Below are 20,162 nucleotides of genomic sequence, written 5' to 3'. Positions count from 1 at the left end.
GGTCCTGCTTTCTAACCTCTTCAATGCCTCCTTCTCTGACTCCTGCCCCTCTCCCAACAAACATGCTAAAGTTCTAACTATACTATAAAGTATTGTTTCAGTACTGGTATCAGTGCATGTCAGCATTTTATCTACAATTTAAAGTCTCAGAGATTTGCTTAGAACATTTGTGGGGCTAAGTGTCTTGCCGAGCAATGTGTCAGGGGCAAGATTTGAACCTAAGAACTTTTGGCTTCAAAGTCAGCTCTCTATTCACCAAGCCATGCTGCCTCTCTAGGAATTTCTTTATTAGGGAATTCCTTATATAAATAAAATTATAGATCAATCTCTATCCCTATCCCAATCCTGCCACCAACTCAAACTACTGTTTTCTGTCTCTTTGCTTTTTCCCTTAAAATTTTTTTGGGGGGATGTTATCTGTTTGGCTTTTTTAAAGCAGTGTTATCATTCCTTTTGGCTATATTTTGGTTTAGAGTATTCTTTTTTGTCACTCACTGTCTGTTGAAAACCTTGTCCTGAGTCCCCACCAATACATCATAACCAAATGTTACAAGTTCAAAAGCAAAAGACATTTATTAGAACAAGGTAGAAAACAAGATTTGAGTCAGATGAAAATCTCTGCACCCATGCACAACTGCTTTTATCTCCCATGCTGCCAAGAGCCAGTATGGTAAATTCTAGTTAATCACTTCATCCTCAACACAGGGAGAAGACAATTCAAACTAATGGCAATGGTGGTGAAGTTTAGAGTCCAAAGTTATTTTGTTTACTTTCCTTTTCAGTTTCATTTTAGCAGGCTAGTAGAGTGCTGATGTCTATAGGCCGGATGAACACTGAAGCCTCCTGCAGAGAGGCTTTACCATAGTCCAGATCAGTGGTGTCAAATTTAAACAGAAATATGGGCTACTAATGCATTTAAGGATCCCTGCAAGCTACGTATTGACTTAAGTTTTAAAATGTATTATAATGTTTTATTGAGTTTTTATTTTGTTAAGTAATTTCCAATTACATTTTAATCTCATTCAGGTCACACCTAGGAGTATTGTGGGCTGCATATAGCCCAAGAGCCACATGCTCTGGACCTCTGGTCCCGAGAGAATGCCAGAATTTGGAACGCTGCCTTTCACTAACTCCTGTCTCTGTTTCTTACCTCCTGCTGCTGATGGGGAGACTCTTGGACTTTTTAAAACCCCTCCTTACCTTGAAGTCTTCCTATCAAGTATAAATTCACACATAACCTTCTGGGAAATGCAGTCCAAAGAATTTCCCCCTGAATGAGGTTCTTTTGGCCTCAAGCAGAGTCCACAGATTTATCCTTTAAATCAGAATTCATCCATTGCCACCACTTCCTCTCCATTCGCTCATTCCTTAGCTCCTCAAAATCTATGTTATCTCTATATTCCTTTCACAGAGATAGCTATATTGAGTGAATGAATGATAAAGCATTCATTAAGTGTTTACTACATGCATAGCAATGGAGATACAAATAGAAACACATGAAGGTTCGTGTTCTCATGGAGTTCACAATCTAATGGAGAAAGACAAACACATTTGCTATATGTCAGCGAGAAAAGCTTAGTAATCTTCAGGGTACAGAAGCAAAGTGAATGGTACTGTATCTTTGCTAGTGTTATTTCCAGTCATAAAACACATATGTTTCTCTGTAGAGCCATCTGACAAAGACCAAGAATATAAGAACTTTCTTTTCTAGATCTCAGTAGAGATCTCCTGATTGTCTACTTGCTGTGGTAGTTGGTCAGTAGTCAGTGGCTGGTATTAATGGTGAGTACAGCAATCCATTTCTCAAGCGTTGCTCCCCTAGAGAGTTCTGCTGTTCCCAGGAATACCACCAGTGATCTCTTCTATCAAAGTCGCTGTGACACCACTTTCCTGATTCTTCTCCTGCCTCTCTAATCTCTCTTTCTCTGTGTGTCTAGTTTCTCTTTCTTCCTTATTCTCTTTCTCATTCATCCCTCTCCATGTTTTCTAGGTCATTAATACAGGAACTATTTATTTGCCCTATTTTTGCTCTTCCTTAGGCAATCTGATGGCGACCTCTCTAATGGTCTCACCATATTACTATCAAACTTAGTGTGAACACCCACTCAGATAAGCCTACTGAAACTAAGAACTCCCAAGTTCAGGACATATATCAATCTCAGCCTCCATAATGGCTGGGAGTACATGTGCCTCCACACAAACTTTTCTGTCTTTTTTTTTGCTTTCTTTTCCCTCTAACACTCTAAATGTACATAAGACCAAATAAGACCTAAGATTCTTTCTTTGGCTCTTTCTCCTTTAGGTCATTTTGATGACACTACACTATCCTGGCTTTCCTTCTTTTTTCTTCCTGTTGCCCTCTAAAGCATTTCTTAAGTTCTTAACCTCAGAAGGAGAACAGAGACAAGAAGTTATTCCAAACTGCATGAATAATCAACAAGCAAATAATGTTTACTTAAGACAAAAAGGGAAATCATAGTAATAAAAGAACATCAAACACGTCCTTAAATTAAAAAAACAATCCTCTCTAAAAAGAACATATGCTATACTTGTTGGAATCTGGTTGTGACATTATCCAAAAGAATATTTCTGCAGTAACTGAATTACATGAAAAGAGTAAAAAAAAAAACAAACCACAGAACGAGTTGTAAAAGGGTTCAAAGGTCATTTGTATTGCCAATAGGTGGCTACCCAGAATTTGCTTGAAGAGCTTCAAGGAGGTAAAACAGAATGATAACTTCAATGAAAATACTCAAGTTGTGAAACTAATCAGTTTGACAAAAACAAATCCAACAAATTTAGGATAACAAGAGTAATCTACATTTATATAGGCATTTCGTGATTTTGGATAATAGATTTAGGGGAAGTGGAAGAGAGGAAGGATTTATTGTTTACTATCTGTATCCCAAAGGGATCAAAGAAAAAGAAAAGGATCTATATGTACAAAAATATTTATAGCAGGTCTTTCTGTGGTGGAAAAGAACTGGAAATTGAAGGGATGCCCATCAAGTGGGGAATGACTGAACAAGTTGTGGTATATGATTGTGATGGACTACTATCATGCTATAAGAAAGGACAAACAGGAAGGTTTCAGGAAAACATCATTGTACACAATAATAGCAATACTGTAATGATGATCAAATGTAAAAGACTTAGGTATTCTGATTAAGACAATAATCCAAGGCAATTCCAAAGGAATCATGATGAAAACTGCTCTCCCTCTGTATGTAAGGAGGATTTTGCTATCCTTTTGGAGTTCAGTTTCTTGGGATCCAAGGCCATGGCAATGTCTAGTTTCCGGGTGTTAAATAATAACTCCCAGAACAGCCCCAAGGATCCTAAATAGTAATTCCTAGAATCATAGTGATAGACAGTCCTATGCGACTGTGCCATGAGATATGGGGTGACAATTGATATTTACTACGTTGATTGATGTTTATTACAAAGAATGACAATATTGCTAAAGCTTAGAGCTTAATGTTGGCAAAATGCCTTCTTTGTCTGGTACTATATAAAGCAAGTGAGCACTAGTCAGTGAGTGGGGAATTCATAGGGGAACCTACAGGGGAATATGACAGTGTAATGCTGTGTGCCTCAACCAGCCTCCAGGGAAGCTTGAAAGGATTTAGAACCTGTGCCTATCTCCAGGGAAGCTTGAAAGGATTAACGGGACTTCACAAGCTATGCCTATCTCAACTGACCCCATCGAGACATAGGGGAGTTAACCCTTCTTCTCATGGGCCCCTGAGAGAAGTATGATTGGGCATGCTGTAGGAGCTAGTGCTCCCATTATCAGCAACCCTTTAAGAAGACTAGGCTAGAATAAAATAAGATTATTAAGCCCTCCGAAGCTGTCCTCCTATCCTTCCTGTCTGACCAGATCAAAAGTGAACCTGTTAAAGGCTGAAGTCTGAAAACTCCAGTGCCTGCCTTCTTTGTGTTATCTGAAATCCGATTAACTCTGAGTATGGATGGAAGCATTTCACTTTGTGTTTTTTTTCTCTTTTGCAAAGTGGCTAGTATGTAAATAAGCTTTTCATGACTTCACATGGGCAATTAGTATATTGCTTACCTTCTCAATAGGTGGAGGAGGGGCTGGAAGGAGAGAATTTGGACTCAAATTTAAAAAAAAAATGAATGTTAAAAAGGAATGAATAAGTAAGTGCTTACTATGTACCAGGCACTGGTGCTAAACAATTTACAAATATTGTCTTATTTAATTCTCACAACAATCCTGTGAAATAGGTGCTATTATTACACCCACTTTACAGTTAAGGAAACTGAGGCAGAGAGCAGTTAAGTGACTTGCCCAGAGTCACACAGCTGGTCACTGCCTGCATTTATACTCAGGTCTTTCTGATTCCAGAGCTCTTATTCCACAGCACCACCTAGGAGTCTCAGAACTATAAGGGATGTTAGAGGCCACCTAGTTCAAACGTCCTTATATAATTTTTTTTTCACTAGTTAGGAAACAATTCTTAAAATAACCCTGTGAGGAAAAATATTACCCTTATTTTGAAGATGAGAAACTGAAGTTCATAGGTTAAATTATTTTATTAAGATCATATCAAATGGCAAAAAAACAATTTGAATCCAGGTCTTATGACTATAAAATTCTGGTACTTTGTCTATAACAGCAGTTGTATCATCCATGAAAATTCAATGAATGGGCAGGGAAGGAGGTAAAGAAGATAAGCAGGCAATATAGTACTCTTCAAGAAATAAGTGTTTTGCTAGGAATATATTTCATAGTAGGACATATTTTCAAATAAACATTTTCGATTGCAATGTGCAGTCAATTCTAGAAATATAGGCATGGATTGAAAGTCACGAAAATAACTAAGTATGGCCTGGTTTAACATCCCCGTTTTAGTTTTATGGTACCTGTAGCAAATAAAACAGGATGTACCTTTAAGATGTTGCTGGACAACTCTTTTCTTCTCGGTAAAGTACAGAAGTAAACCCTGAACGCTGATATGGTAGGATGACTGTGGAAAACAGGGTTCTTAAATTGTCTGTCCACATTTTAATAATGTTTCTCTAATAATAAAGTTGGTACAATTGCATATTCCTATTTAACTGCACAAACAAATCTTAAATAAATCCCCCTACAAATATGGCTTCCTTTCTTACCTTTCAAGTCTGATTTCATATTATTCTTCTTTGCACACAATCTGCTGTGGTCTAACTCATCTGTTAGTATTTTCTTGTAGATGGCATTATATTCAAGCATGTCAAAAACAGATTTTTCTTCCTGAATCTGTCAGTTCAATCTTATTTTCCCATTACCATTAATTGTATCACTTTTCTGCCAGTCACCCAATCTAGCCATTCTAGAGTTGGTTTCTACTCTTCTCATCTGTACTATACATCAAAAATCTTTTCCCCCTATTAACAAGCATTATTCCCCAACCCCACATTGTATAATAAAAAAGAAAACACTTAATAAATATGCATAGTCAAAAAAAAATTCCCACATTGCCAATGTAAAAAAAAAGTATCTAATTCTGCATTTTAGGCATATCTCTGCATAACTTATTTGAACTTTGTTAATCTTATGAGGTAGGGGTAAGAAGTACAACTTCACAGCTGCTTTAATTTTCATTAGTGACGGTAGCACTTTTTGTATTCTTACTAGGTGTGTGACTAGGCAAGTCACTTAACCTATCTGCTTCAGTTATCCTATCTGTAAAATGTGATTAATTGATAGCACCCACCTCCCTGGTTTGTTGTGAGGAACAAATGAGAGCACTTAGCACAGTGCTTGTCACACAGCCTGTCACAAAGTAAGTGCTATATAAATATTAACTATTATTTTCTTGTTGTCATTACTATTAGTTGTTACTAGATTAGACTTATTTGAAAACTGTTCATATCCTTTAAACTCTTTATTTTTTTATGGAATGGCTCTTAAACTTATAAATTTAATTCTGTTCTTTGTCTTAGGTATAAGCGCTTTATGAGGGAAAACTTGCTGCAAAGATTTTCCTTCAATAACCAGTTTTCCTTCTAATTTTAATTGCATTGATTTTATCTGCCATCACAAACATCCTGCCAATATTTACTTCATGCTATCTCTGAGATTAATCCCTATTTAACCATTTCTGCCTAAGGTCTGAATGAGTACACAGCCTTTTAATGGGCTTTTCTGTTTCTAGTCTAACACCTTCTCACTCTAATTTAACAGAATTTTCCTAAGAATTTTGAATATGTAGTTAGTTCCTCAGTTCAGAAGTCTACAAAGGCTTCATAATATCATACTGAAGTTACTCAGCATAGATTTAACCTCCCTTCACCAAAAACTCTCTCCCTAATCTTACCACTTATTTCTCATTACGTTTAGCTCTAGCTTAAGAGAATGGCTGGTTCTCTATTGTATGTCATTTGCTCACTCATGTCCCTGTGCTTTCACACATGATACTTATTCCCTTAACCAGATAATAATAATTCCGGCTTTTGTATATCAATCTGGGGTTTTTTGCCAGGGGCGGGGGGCAGGAGGGGGGCGGGGAGGAGGGGTTTCTTGTTTTTAAATAATGCTTTAAAAGCACACCTCTTTGATGAAATCTTTTCTCATTAATCCCATCTAGAGGCTAATAAGCATTTGTTTTAAACATTTTACATCCATTTACAGAATAAAGTTTAATATACATAACTTTTAATATTATTTATTCTGTCTCCATCATTATATTGAAACTTCTTCTAAAGGTAGTAATCTATGATTTATGCACCTCCTCACAACATTTTTATTACTTTCTATTTGTTGCTCTTTAGCATTACTTCTCTTCCTTCTCACATATATCTAAAAGAAAGGGATGCCAAAAGCAAAAAAATCAGAATGTATACAACCTTATTTGAATATTGTCTGTTTTTTCATTTGACATAAATCTACCATATCTAGGTACTAAAATCACTTTGCTGATGTTTTCCTTAATATGATAGCCTTATAATTTAAGCTCAACAGCCAAATTTAAAGAGCTGGTAGGGAGGGCACTGAGTTTCGCACCAGAAGACTTTGGGTCAAATTCCTGTCAAACCATGGGTTAGATGTGACTGAGGGCAAGTCACTTAACTTTTTTCATCTATCTGTAAAGATGGCTTCTGTAGTCCCTTTCAGTTCTAATTCTATTATTCTATGATCCTTTCAAAGTAAGTAGAGGTTAGGTTGATATGAATCAACAATATTTTCTCAAAATAAATTCACATTTGAAAAAAGTTGAATGTTTTTTTCCCTATGTAACAGTTTACAAATCAAAACCACACAAAACTAACCTAAAACAAACAAGTAATAAATAAATTAAAGGTAGCCAAAACTCCAGATGCTACAGAAAGTTGGGTTTATGACTCAGCATTAGTACCCTCATTCAGACAGATAGCTGAAGAAATGAGTAATTACCAGTAGTTCCTATGCAATATGACAATATTTAAATATATTCACTACCACTCCTTAACACGGACCTATATTTAAAGCAGGAAACATTTTTGTCACCTCCTCAGCCAAAATATTTTGCATTTCTAGAAACTTTAAAATAGCATATGTAAATGCTGTCTCAAAATATCTAGTCAACTATGTGTCTAACCTAGCACCCTACCATCTCTCTCCTGTTCTGCCAGTTCTTCCTCACAAACACCAATTTCCCTAGATGTCCTCACCTATTATTTCTCAGATGGTTTTTTTTTTTTTGCTTTTTGGAGGGCAATTGGGGTTAAGTGACTTGCCCAGGACCACATGGCTAGTGTTAAGTGTCTGAAGTCGGATTTGAACTCCTCCTGACTCCAGGGCTGGTGCTCTACTCACTGCACCACCTAGCCACCCCTTCTCAGATGTCTTCAACTTCAAACTAGCAATAGTAGAATCAAGTAATGGGTATGACAATAAATGAGAACATACAATAAAATAAACTATTTTTAAGTCACTCACATTAACTCACATAAACATTCCCTTCCATTATTGAAGGAAATGAACTGATTCTATGGAAATATTGAAATTTATCTTTATCGACAGGTAAAACCATTCAGTTAAATAGTTCTGTTGGAAAAAAAAGTTAGGCAAAACAATATCAAGGACAATATTGTAAATTAGTGAATGGTGGAACAATATTAAAGAAGGACTTCACAATTACGGTGGGATGTAATTATAATTAGCAATATTATAAAGAAAGCACGTAGATCCAGGCAAAGATATACAGGGTGTTTCAAAACTCTTAGTGCAGGTCCAAACTTTAATACCTTAAGATTAAACGCTACAAATTACAAAATAAATTTTGGAAGGTTTTTAAATTTTTTTTTTAATTTTCTATTAAAATTTTACATCTACCATCTTGTACATATACCCATCACTTTAGTCAATTTTTGAACTTTGTAAAAACATTCATCAGTTGCTGCTCAGTGACTGAAAGGATTCCATTTGTAATCTTAGCCTTTGACATCAGGCAAAGAATGTGGTTTGATGCATAGCCAAGAGTTTTAATGTAACCCTGAAGAAAAAGTTTAATGGAGATAAAGGTTAGGTGACTGTGGTTGCCAAGTAAAAGGACCTCCTCTACTGATTCACAGGTCTGAAAAAGTTATCCAGAACCTGTAGCACATGAAGTACATAATGATAGGGTACCTTTTTTTGCTAAAATTAAAATTTTAAATGCATTATTCAAAATCTGAAAAACTAATATAAAAGGATAGGTAAACTTTCAATTTTTAAGTTTATAGCATTTATATTTCTGAGGTTATTAAAGCTTTAAAATGCACTAAGACTGTGATACACAAATATGTGTGTATAAAATATGCGGGAGTGCTTTAAATTACATATACTACAATAAAAGCCTTGTTTATCTAGAATCACCAAAAAGTGAGTCATTCCACATATTTTGAAGATAATGTAAGGCTGTTTTAAAAAACTTTAACTTAATCAATATTAAGGAAAATTTTCCTAAAACATATTCCATATATCCCTGGCTTCTTAAAGGATGTATGGACACAGACATAAACACACAGACACTCTTTTTGGTCCAGACTTGTTATTTCACTGGTGTACAGAACTCTTATCAATTAAGATTACCAACTAGTCTACAATTTCTAGGCTTTGGGAGTTGCTTAGGGTGACCGAGAGACTTGCCCAGGATCACACATTCAGTGTATCAGAATTGGGACTTTATCAAACCCAAGTCTTTCTGGCTCAGATAACTGCTGTCTGTCTATACCACAATGACTCTCTAACAGACAATACTGAACATAAAATTCAACCTTTCTTTGATGACTCAGGGTCATTATGGACATTACTGTACACAGTAAAACATCAGCTACCTGGAGACTAGCTTGCCAGAAAACTCAGGCTTCTGGAATAGCTCACAAGTATCTTCTCTCCCCATCTTCCCACCTCCATCTCTCAAGAAGTACTTGACAGCCACCTACCTGCAGCAGGAGGGCTGATTCAAAATCTAGAATAAGTTATGCATTTTTCAATATGGTTAAAGTAGGATTGTGTTTTGCTGGACTATGCTTACTTATATGAGGGTTTTGTTATTAAAATTCTATTGGAAGGGTTCTAAGAAAGAGAGAATTAAAAAAAAATAAAATCAGTTCCAAGTTCTAAGATTCTAAAAAGCATCCCCCAGGACACCCAGAAACAAGAATGTAGCAACTTAGATAGGAGGAGCTAAAGAAGTTTATGCCCTAAACAATGACTGTACAGCTCACCACACAAAGATATTCTAACTTACAATGTCTGTAAAAGTCTGTCCTTTTGAAAAACAGGAAGTGCTAGAGAAAGAGCAGTAGACTGAAAAGGGAGAATAAAAGAAAATTCAAGTGGCAATGGAGATGACTGGAAGAGAAGAATATTTATACCAGAGATATATGTGGCAGGGTTTGGTAGGGCTGAGTTGATTTAAACCCATACAATTCGAACAATAACTATAGCAACAGAAGTAGCAAGCAACTAATAATGATAGTAAAGAAGAAAGGGAGAAAAATTGGGCTATAAGATAGTATCCAGGTGACAATCCTCAAAAGGGTCACTGTATTATGCCACATACAACAAGCATTGTAGTTCAGCATTCTGGGAGGGTATTTTATGCATTTAATTTAGAGGCGTAATGGATAGAGCCCTGAGCCCAGAACAAAGAAGTTCTGAGGTTCAAATCTAGCCTTAGATACTACCTGTGTGACCCTGGGCAAGTTACTTAAGCCATTTACCTCAGTTTCCTCATCTGTAAAATGGGAATAAATAACACCTACTTCCCAGGGTTGTTGTGAGGATTGAATGAGATGTCTGTAAAGTGATTAGCACAATGCCTGGCACACAGTAGGCACTTAAATGCTTGCTATTTTTACAACAAATACAATATCTGTGATTTATTATATTAATTCTCAGAATAATATATTAAATCTCAGCTATCCAGAAAATACTTGTTAAGGGTAACATAATCCTTCTAGTCATTCTGGTTTATAATCTGTCATCCTGACTCTTTCCTCTATCTTACCACCTATATTCAATCAGTTTCCAAGTATTCTACGTCCATACCTGGTGCATCCATCTTTTCTCTCCAACTCACAGTCACCACCATACTAGTTGAGGCCCTTATCACCTCTTGCCTTGACTATAATAGCTTCCTCATTGTAATTTTAGGTTTCTAGTCTATTCCTTCTCTAATCCAGCTTTCATACAGCTGCTACAATAATTTTCTTTATGCACAAATCTGTCCATGTTATTAATCCACTAGATTGTCACCCACCAACCTCTTTAGTCTTATTTTATATTATTTCCCTTCATGAAATGTATGTTTCTCTTACAAGCCCCTTATGTACTTTCTTTGTTTCCATCACTTTGAATCAGTCTTTTTTAAACGCCAACTGAAGTATCGCAGGTAGGAAGCCTTCCATGATTCTCCCACTTACATGCCTTCTTCTCAGTGAAATTACTTTGATTTATTTATCTTTGTGCCTGTTTTTATCTCCTTGGTGGGTAAATAGCTCCTTGAAGGCAAGAATTATTTCATTTTTGCTTTTGCATCTATGGTAGGTATTTAATAAACATTTATTGAACCTAAGATATTAAGAAAAACTCATTCCTAAAGATTCCTGGCATTTTGGATCTTACTGCACTGTGAAGTGTTATAATTTGATGAATTATAAAGACTACCGAAGCGTGAAGGGCTATTTGTCTCTTCATTGTATAACCCTAAACTGTTGGGTTTCTGTCTTCTCAGTGTGTCCTCACTGCCTTTGCTGTTTTAGATACAACTATAAAGTTGAGGGGTACCAGGTGTTCTCTTCTATCAAATAAAAAGTGTAACTCTTGTAATACCTATGCCAAGAGGGCTTTATTCACTTATTTCCAATTTTCAATTGTGTTTCAGACATCTGAAGTATTTAGGTGATAGTTTTGGTCATGCAGCATAATAAAAACTGAAAGGAAAGGGGTGGCTAGGTGGTGCAGTGAGTAAAGCACCGGCCCCAGAGTCAGGAGAACCCGAGTTCGGTTCCAGCCTCACACACTTAACACCCACACAAAAAAACCAGCTGTGTAACCCTGGCCAAGTTACTTAACCCCAATTGCCCTCCAAAAAGGCAAAAAAAAAAAAAAAAACCCAGAAAGGAAAGATGACAGCCCCAAAGAAGAGATAAGAGGAGATACCTCCTCTTGCAGAGGAGGAAAGATAAGAGGTATGGGAACTTTTTGCATAGGTGAAAATTGACCTGTGAGTTAAAAATGGTTTTTATATTTTTATGGAAAGCACAAAAACAGGCCTGCAGTTTGCTTACTCTGGAATGTATTATTAGACTATTTTTCAATTATGTTTAGTGTACATCTAGAAAGAGAAGTAGTGATTACAAAGAGCCAGCATGATTTAATCAAGAGCAGATCACACTAAAGCCAAAGGTTATGATTTTAAATGCCAGCTCTCACTTTCTCCTGTGTAAAGTTGGTGTGAACAAGTTATTTGTGCCAAATTGAGGCTCACTAGGCTTCAATTTCCTTATCTGTATAATGTGCCTATTAGACAAGATTACTACAAACTTCATTCTAGTTCTATATATATATATAATTCTAAAACTAATCTCATTTCCTTTTTTGACAGTTCCAGACAAATCTGGTTATACTAAACATATAGTTTATCACTTTTTTTCACAAAGTACTTTGTAGATATACCATTCAAACCGAAAAGTTAGAGTGATGTGGTCTATGTGGTGGCACTGTTGGTGTGTTTTTAACTGGCTGAATGACTGGATTCAAAGAATAGTCATTAATGGGTTGATTAAACTTAGAAGGAGGATTCACTGCAGTGCTTCAGGCATGTGTGCTTATCCTTGTGCTACTTAACATTTTTATCAATGACTAGGATAAAAGCACAGATGGCATACTTGACAAATCTGCAGATGACCTAAAACTGGAAGGAACAGTTAATGCAGGATAATAGTCTGAATCAAAAAAGCCTGTGACAGGCATTATAACACTGGGTCAAATCTGAGATGAAATTTAAGAGAGATAACTAACTGTAAAGACTTACCTTTAGGTTTAAAAAAAATTAACTTCAAAGTAGAATATGTGAAACACTTGACTAGACAGTTTATTTAAAAAAGATTTTGCCTTTTAAAGCCCTTCACCAATTGGCTCTTCTTACCTTTCCAGTCTTCTTATACCTTACTCCCTTCTACTAACTGCAATACAGTGACACTGGCCTCTCTGCTGCTCTTTGTATGTCATTCCATCTCCCAACCGGATGCATTTTCACCTGGCTCTCTTCTATGCCTGGAATGTTTTCCTTCCTTACCTCCCTCTTGGATTTCTTCAAGTCTCTGCTCAGACCCAAAAGAAGTCTTTACCCATGCTCCTTAATCTTAGTGCTCTCCCTCTGAGATTACCTCCAATTTATCCTGTATATATCTTTCTTGTATATAGTTCCTTGCATACTGTTTTCCTCATAAGAATCTGAGTTAGTTGAGGGCAGAATTTTTGCTTTTCTTTGTATGATAGGGCTTATCACAATACTTAACACATAGCAGGCATACTAATAAATACTTGCTGACTTAACTTGATTAGTGGAAACTAAATATGAGTCAACAAGTGTGATGGCAGCCAAAAGTTAAGGCATTGTTTCTGCCCAGTGTCAAGGAATAAGGACGTGATAGTCTCATTATTCTCCATCCTAGTCAGACTACATCTGGAATTCTGTGTTCAGTTCTGGGTGCCATATTTTAAGGACATTTATAAGCTAGAAACCTCCAAAAAAGTGCAACCAGATGAAGCTCCTCTAGATTATGCTGGTTCAAGTAACCAGGGATGTTTTAACAAGGAGATGATTTACGGGGGCTATAATAGTTGTCTTCTAGTATCTGAAGGGCTATTTTACTAATGAGAAATTAGACACATTCTGCTTGGATATAGAGGACAGAACTAATAATGATGGTTAGAAGTAGGGAGGGAAGGCAAATTTAGAGCTGACCCAAAGAAGAATAGGCTCTCACACCTTACTCACTGGAGGTCTACAAGAAAAGGTTATCCAACTAGACAAATCAAAAAGGGGATTTTTATTCAGGCAGAGTTTGGATTTCGTGGGTTTTTTTAAGTCCCTTCCACCTATATTATTAAAAGTTTGATTTTCCCAATTCTTATATAGTTAAAGTTGCAGTTCTTCTCAACCTTAATTTAGAAGGATGATTTCTCAAAAATGATGGTGTTTTGTCACCACTCAAGTTCTTTTTAATGTTCTCACAAAAAAATGGGTTCATGGAATTCATACTTCTATTCATTAACATTTCCCTGAATATTAAAGAAATTAAGCTACTACTGGGCTAAAATGACACAATAAAACCTAAATATTGAAATCCAATCTTTTCTTATTAAGAATTCAAAATATCACTCATATGTAAGGATACCTAGTCAATCAATCAACTAGTATTTATTAACTACCTGAGTACTGTTCCTCAAAACTTTTCACTTGGGACTACGGAATCTGCTAGGTCTACCTGTCTCAAGTCTTTCCCCATTCCAACCCACCCTCCACTTAGCTGCCAAAGTGACCTTCCTAAAGCATAAATATGATTGATCATGTTACAGTCACTACTCAAAAAACTCCAGTGATTCCTTCTAAGAATAAGTATAAAATCCTCTGATTAGCATTTAAAGTTATCACTTCCTGGCCCCTTCCTACCTTTTCAATCTTATACTTTAATCCCATTTACGCACTATGCAATCCAATCACAGGGGTCTATTTGCTATTCTTCCCACAAAATACTCCAAGGTGCTGTAGGGGCTGATTCCTGTGTCTGGCATGTCCTCCATTTTCCTTATCTTCCAATCAAGCCTCAGCTCAGATTCCATATTCTGCTGGAGGCCTTTCACACCGTTTCCCATACTCACCTCCATCCCCAGAGTCTTCTCCTAGAGATTACTATCTACTCTGTATATAACTTGTATATACATATTTGCATATTATCTTCCACATTTGAATGTAAACAAGCTCCTTGAGGGAAGAGACAGAGTTTTGCTTTTCTTCATACCCCAGAGCCTGGTACACAGTAAGCTCTTAATAAATTCATGTTGAATGACTGCCAGCTACTGTGCTAGGTGATGAATACCATACAAAGACAAAATATAACAGTTTCTCCTGTCATTGGGAGACTAAAAGAACACAAGGAAGCACCAGCAGCTGAGGACAACACCAAACGTCTCATGCAATAAGTGATGGTGCCTGCTGAGCCTTAAAGAAACTAGGGATTCTAAAAGGTGGAGCTGAAGAGGAAGAACATCCCAGGCATCTAGACAGCTGTACATGAGTATGCATAAAGGGAGATAATGTCTGACAAATCCTGAAAAGGCAGGTTGGAGGTGGGAGATGAAGAGCTTTAACTGCCAAACTGAGGGGTTCATATTTGATCCAGAATATAAAACAGAAGAGCTGGGACTAGACCCCAAGTGCTCAAACTCTAAGTTCTTCCTACTTCACCAAACTTGTTTACTCCCAAATAGTCTTTCTAGGAAGTTCCTTTAAACTCTAAATCAGAATTCCTTAAACTGATTCATTTTGGACCTACTTTGCAAAATCTAAAATTGTGTACAGCAGTTAGATCTCAGTAAGTGAGCAAATATATTATCATAGACTCAGAGAGGTAAAGGGATGACACATTATCTAATACAACTCTTCAGTTTTTGAATGAAGAAACTAAGGCACAAGGTGATGAAACAATTAGCTTAAGGTTTCATGACTTTGTGACTAAGTCTGTACCATACCCTGGGGGTCTCCGGACTTTGAGTCCAGTGTTTTTTCTCCTAAAATGGTTCCTCTCTATTTTAGTTTTAATATTAGTATTTTATTAATTACTAATGATTCTTCAAGTCACCTATCAGATTCTATATTGTAGAAATTTTTAAAGGAGAAATTTCATAAGAGAAAATATAGACATTCACCAACAATTCATTATCAGGTCATTTTAAGATGTGGATTACCTTATATTAATAACCTATTTGGGGAATCAAGCTAAAATTGTATATTATGGTTAAAGATATTAAAAAATCTGAGAAGAGATAATAATCTCCCACCACAAATGAAAAGAATTCAATAACTCATGAGAAAACAATATTAACTCTAATATTAATGTAGTACCCATTCTCTTTTACTAAAATGTAGACTTTCTGCTCATATTATCACAGCATTATGATGTTTTAGAAAACCAACTAAATCAAAGAACCACAATGAGGGATTTTATTGTAATGTTGTAGGTAATCTTTGATTTTTATATGTAGTTAATTCTTGGTTACTTAGTCATTTTATCTATTTATGCAAGAACAAATACTCAATCTCTCCTTTCTTAGGTTTGGGTCTTAATAATCAACTGAAACACCTCTAGAGAAGGGAGAGATGATGTTTAAATTAATAACTAGGCAAAAAGATGGGGTACTAGTGAAGGCTGATAATAATGATTAAAATGAAGTTTGTTATAGCCTTTATCTATCCATTCCATAATTTTCAACCCTAAGTATGCATAATTAAAAGTTGTCTGTATCTCTACAGATGTTCTACATGAATGTGGTAGTTTGTCCTGACAAAAGCTAATAGCTTATTTTTCCACAAGTCCTCAGGTGGGTAAACCAAATTCCAAATATAAAATTAAAATACAGCTTTCTCTTTACTCTTTCTTTTCTGTCTAAAACACCCCAAATTTATGTCTTGATTTAAATTTTATATGGTATAGGAATAAGGAATTCCTACAACTAAAACTTTCTCTATTGGTGCTGGCAGAGGCAACTCTGTTGCCTAGAGGGCTAAATGGCAACCAAAACGAGTCAAAATCAAGTCTTTTACTGAGGTCTTCACTGCCTTCCAGGGCACATCTTTATCCCCTATGCCAAGCTGCCTTAATTCTTTTACTTAGCTCAGCCCAAGGGTGGTGTGAGAGGAAGCCAAGATGACTTCATGAAAAGAGCACAGGATTATGAAATCAGGAAAACCTGGGGTCAAAGTCCCATCTCTACTATTAATTAGTCCTGGGACCTTAGGCCTATTACTAGAACTCTTAGATCTCCTTTGGAAGGGGTTAAATTAGATGTTCTTTAAGATCGATTCCAGATCGGAAGCTCCTTTCAATATACGTAAAGTGGAAGGTGGAAAGAAATAAGAAAATCAAAAAGGAAGAAAATCAAACGACTCTGGTGCTTCCAATTTAAAATACACCGGGAATCCAACTGTGGCACTGCTCCTGCTAGCCTTGAGGCTAGCCTTCTTCCGTGCAAGAGGTAAAGACACTCACTTCTTTCTACACCAAACCACCCCCACAGAAATGTAAACACAACTTAACTTCTCCACGTACATGTACAGAAAGCCCGTAACCACATCCACCTGAGTAAAATGAGGAGGCTCAGGGGAGACCACCTAGCCACTGCGGGTAACCAATTCCCTGGAATTTATGAATTCTGAATCAATTAATTAGACTCTGCACAGGTGTTCCCTGACCTGGGCTACCCTCTCTCCCTTTAGCTGGGGGAGGTGGAGGGACAAGGGATGCGCTCCTCTGCCCACTTCCCACCCTCTGGGGCGGGGGAGAGGAGCCTCTCCTTCGGGTCTTTTCCCACAGCTCGCTGCCCCCTCCGACCTCGGCCCCCCGCTGCCCTTCGAGGCCCTCGCGGGGGCTTTGCGTTCCCCGCGGCCTCCAAGTCCCTCCCGCGGCGCCCTCCCGGCCGCCCCGCCCCCGCCGCGGTCCCGAGAGGATGGAGGGGATGCTGGTTCCCGGCGCTTAGGAATGACCCCGGGACTGGGGATGAGGGGCGCGCCCCGACTGTTCCCGTTACCTGGCTGGTGCTGGGCCGCTCTCCGCCGGCTCCAAGCTCCTGGCAACTGGGGCAGCCGAGGGACGGAAAAGGGGCCCACAGCCCTAGAGGCCCGGCTGACAGCTCCCGACATGCACCGCGCCAGGGCCCACGCTGACGTCGGAGACGTCAAGGATGACATCACCTCTGCCCGAGCGACCCACCGCCCTTACATGCTCTCTTCTGGCCACAGCGACCCCTGGCCGCAGCATAGGGAGGAGGCGCTATTACAACCTGAGGGAAGGCAGCGGTGACTATAGCTACCATTAAATCTTGCCCTGCCTTCGTTAAAATACCCCCTATTATACGAAGTCTTTCCCCATCCCCCTTAATTTGAGAGCCTTCCCCGTCTTAATTGCTCCCTATTTATCCTATATATAGATTGCTTTGCATGTATTTGTTTGCACGTTGTGCAGTGTAAGCTTCTTGCGGGCAGGAACTATCTTTTGCTTCTTGTATCCCCAGCACTTCTCTCTGCAGATTTTTTTTCCAGTTTATCTTGTTTGTTTGCCTGTCCTCTCCCATAAGATAGACTATGAGCTCCTCAGCGATTAGGCACTTTATTTTAACCGCCAGATTTCCAGCTATTGGATTCAATAAACTTCAATTCAATAAACATTTAGTAAGTACCTGCTATGGGTCAGGCACTGTACCAGGTAAGCGCTGGAGATACCAAAAAAAAGGCAAAAGACAGTCTCTGTCCTCAAGGAGCTTAAATTCCAGTGGGGGAGAACAACATTCAATAAATATATACAAAGCAAGTTATATTCAGGAGAGATAGAAAATAATTAAAAGAGGGAAAGCACTGGAATTAAGAGTGGTTGGGGAAGGCTTCCTGTGGGAGATGGGATTTTAATTTGAACTTTAAGGAAGCCAGGGAAGAGAAGAGGCAGAGAGGAGGGTGATTATTATAGGCATGAGGGAAAGCCAGAAAAAAAAATGCCCTGAGCTGAGAGATGGGGTGTTTCGTTTGTGGAACAGCCAGGAGGTCAGTGTCACTGGATCTAAGAGTAGGTGTTGAGGAGTAAGGTCTAGATTGTGAGCTCCTTTTTTTTTTTTTTTTTACTTTTTTTTGGAGGGGCAATTGGGATTACCGTGACTTGCCCAAGGTGACAAGGCTAGTTTTTTTTTGTGTGTTAAGTGTCTGAGGCTGGATTTTGAACTCAGGTCCTCCTGACTCCAGGGCTGGTGCTCTATTCACTTTGCCACCTAGCTGCCCCTAGATTGTAAGCTACTTGAGGGCAGGGACTTGTGCTTTTCAAGTTCAGTACTTATCTCCCTTCCTGGAGGGAGTTCCTATACTGGGGAAATCAAAGATTCTCCAAATATTCTTTTACAATATATATGTAGGGGGATTTCCTAATTAATTTGATTAATTTACCAAGAGATAGACTTTATGGGAGACTTTTGGTGTAAGATAGTGAACAGGAGAATTCACCAATCAACTTAAGGTCCTTAAAAGTATGAGCCTTTGGAACTTCTGAAACTGTAATGGTAATGGGAATTTGAAGATCTTCCCTGCCCCTTAATAAGCCTAAGGTAATTTGAAGACTTTCCGTGCTTTGAAAATATACCCTGCCCCCCTAATAGGCTGAATGTAGTCACATGGAGCCTGTGGTAGGAGAAGTTTGCTGAAGAGTGGAATAGAGCCCGAATGAAGCTGGGAGTCAGAATAGCTAGACAGTGGGACAGCTGGCAAGCAGACAGTTAAACTTGTGAGTAACTGTTGGTTTGTGGGAAGGCTAAGGGATGCTGTGGCTCTCTGTGCTGTTGTGGCTTATTAACTTCTTTGCTACTATGATGGAATCAGCTTACTGGTTTGGGGATTCAGTTTTCTGCTGTCTGAATAAATGTTTTTCTTCTGTCTTCTATATGGAGATTCTGTTATATCTTGTGATCAAGCACTATGCAGGTATATTTATTGTCACCATGGGTTCTATGAATATCGCACTGGCACTACAGAAACCTGTTCTACTCAGTAGAGAAGATGTCTTTTGGCTTCTCTCTTCACAAAAGTGTCCAAGGGCATCCTCTATAGGGAAATCTCAACAGTTCCAAACAAAGGCCTTTGAAGTACATCAGGTCCACCCCTTACACCAAAATACCCAAAGAAAAACTTATCTAATATTAAGTTTGTCCAATTGAAATTCAGATCTGAGTTGAGGTCTGCTGATTGTTGCCCCTGAATGGTGGGCTTAGAGCTAGGGCAGGGTTGTCTGAGACAATAACAGCAACAGCAGCAGCACCAGTGAAAGTGTTGAGTGATTTCCAGGTCACATACTAGTGGATTGGGTTGTGTCTCTTGCCAGATCTTGGTGGGCTCTGGGATGCTGAGAGGGCTCATTAGGAATTAGCCTTCTCTGTTGTTGGTTTACCAAGTTGCTATTTTTTGTATGGCTTTTTGTCTTCTTTCCCTGTAGAGATAGCTATAATTGCTTTACTTCTTTTTTTTTTCTTTGCAGTTCATAGTGGACTTTATTTGTTTACTTTTAGTTTACAAGATTCATTGCCACAACTCCTTGAGTTTCAAATTTTCTCTCCCCCTCCCCCACCATGGCGGCATACAATCAAGTATTGTATCTGCAAATACTTTCACATTAGGCATTAGTCAGGATATAAAGGATTGTAACAGATGAAATGAAGAATGGGAAAGAGGAAACAAAACCAAACAAGACGAAAAAGGGCAGGTAGTTTGCTTCAATCTGGGTTCAAACTCAGTTCTTTCTCTGGATGTAAATATCTCTCTCCATCATGAATCTTTTGGGTTTGACTTATGACTCTGGATTGCTGAGAAGAGTCCAGTTTATCAAAGTTGGTCGTCACACATACTTTGTGTCTGTAATTGTGTACAAATTCCTCC

At 38.0% G+C, this 20,162-nt stretch overlaps 1 protein-coding gene across 6 annotated transcripts in view; it reads right to left on the bottom strand.

The window, feature by feature from the left end:
* DOP1A (DOP1 leucine zipper like protein A) overlaps window positions 1–17,453 on the bottom strand; it is a 134,993-nt gene extending 117,540 nt beyond the window's left edge. For 4 of the 6 annotated variants that reach the window (XM_069065059.1, XM_069065062.1, XM_069065061.1 and 1 more), the window contains exon 1: window positions 17,285–17,452. The gene's annotated coding sequence lies outside the window, so the exon portion shown is untranslated. Of the gene's footprint in view, window positions 1–17,284 lie in introns of all 6 variants that reach the window. The other 2 variants (XR_011163798.1, XM_069065060.1) reach the window with 1 other exon arrangement.
* Window positions 17,454–20,162: the final 2,709 nt, after the last annotated feature.

The sequence above is a fragment of the Petaurus breviceps genome, unplaced genomic scaffold (assembly GCF_028583685.1).
Source record: "Petaurus breviceps papuanus isolate PSGF00001 unplaced genomic scaffold, PetGlider_PUasm1.0 90667, whole genome shotgun sequence".
Taxonomy (NCBI): Eukaryota; Metazoa; Chordata; class Mammalia; order Diprotodontia; family Petauridae; genus Petaurus; species Petaurus breviceps.
Note: the sequence above shows the minus strand (reverse complement) of the source record. Positions and strands in the feature narration are given on the sequence as shown.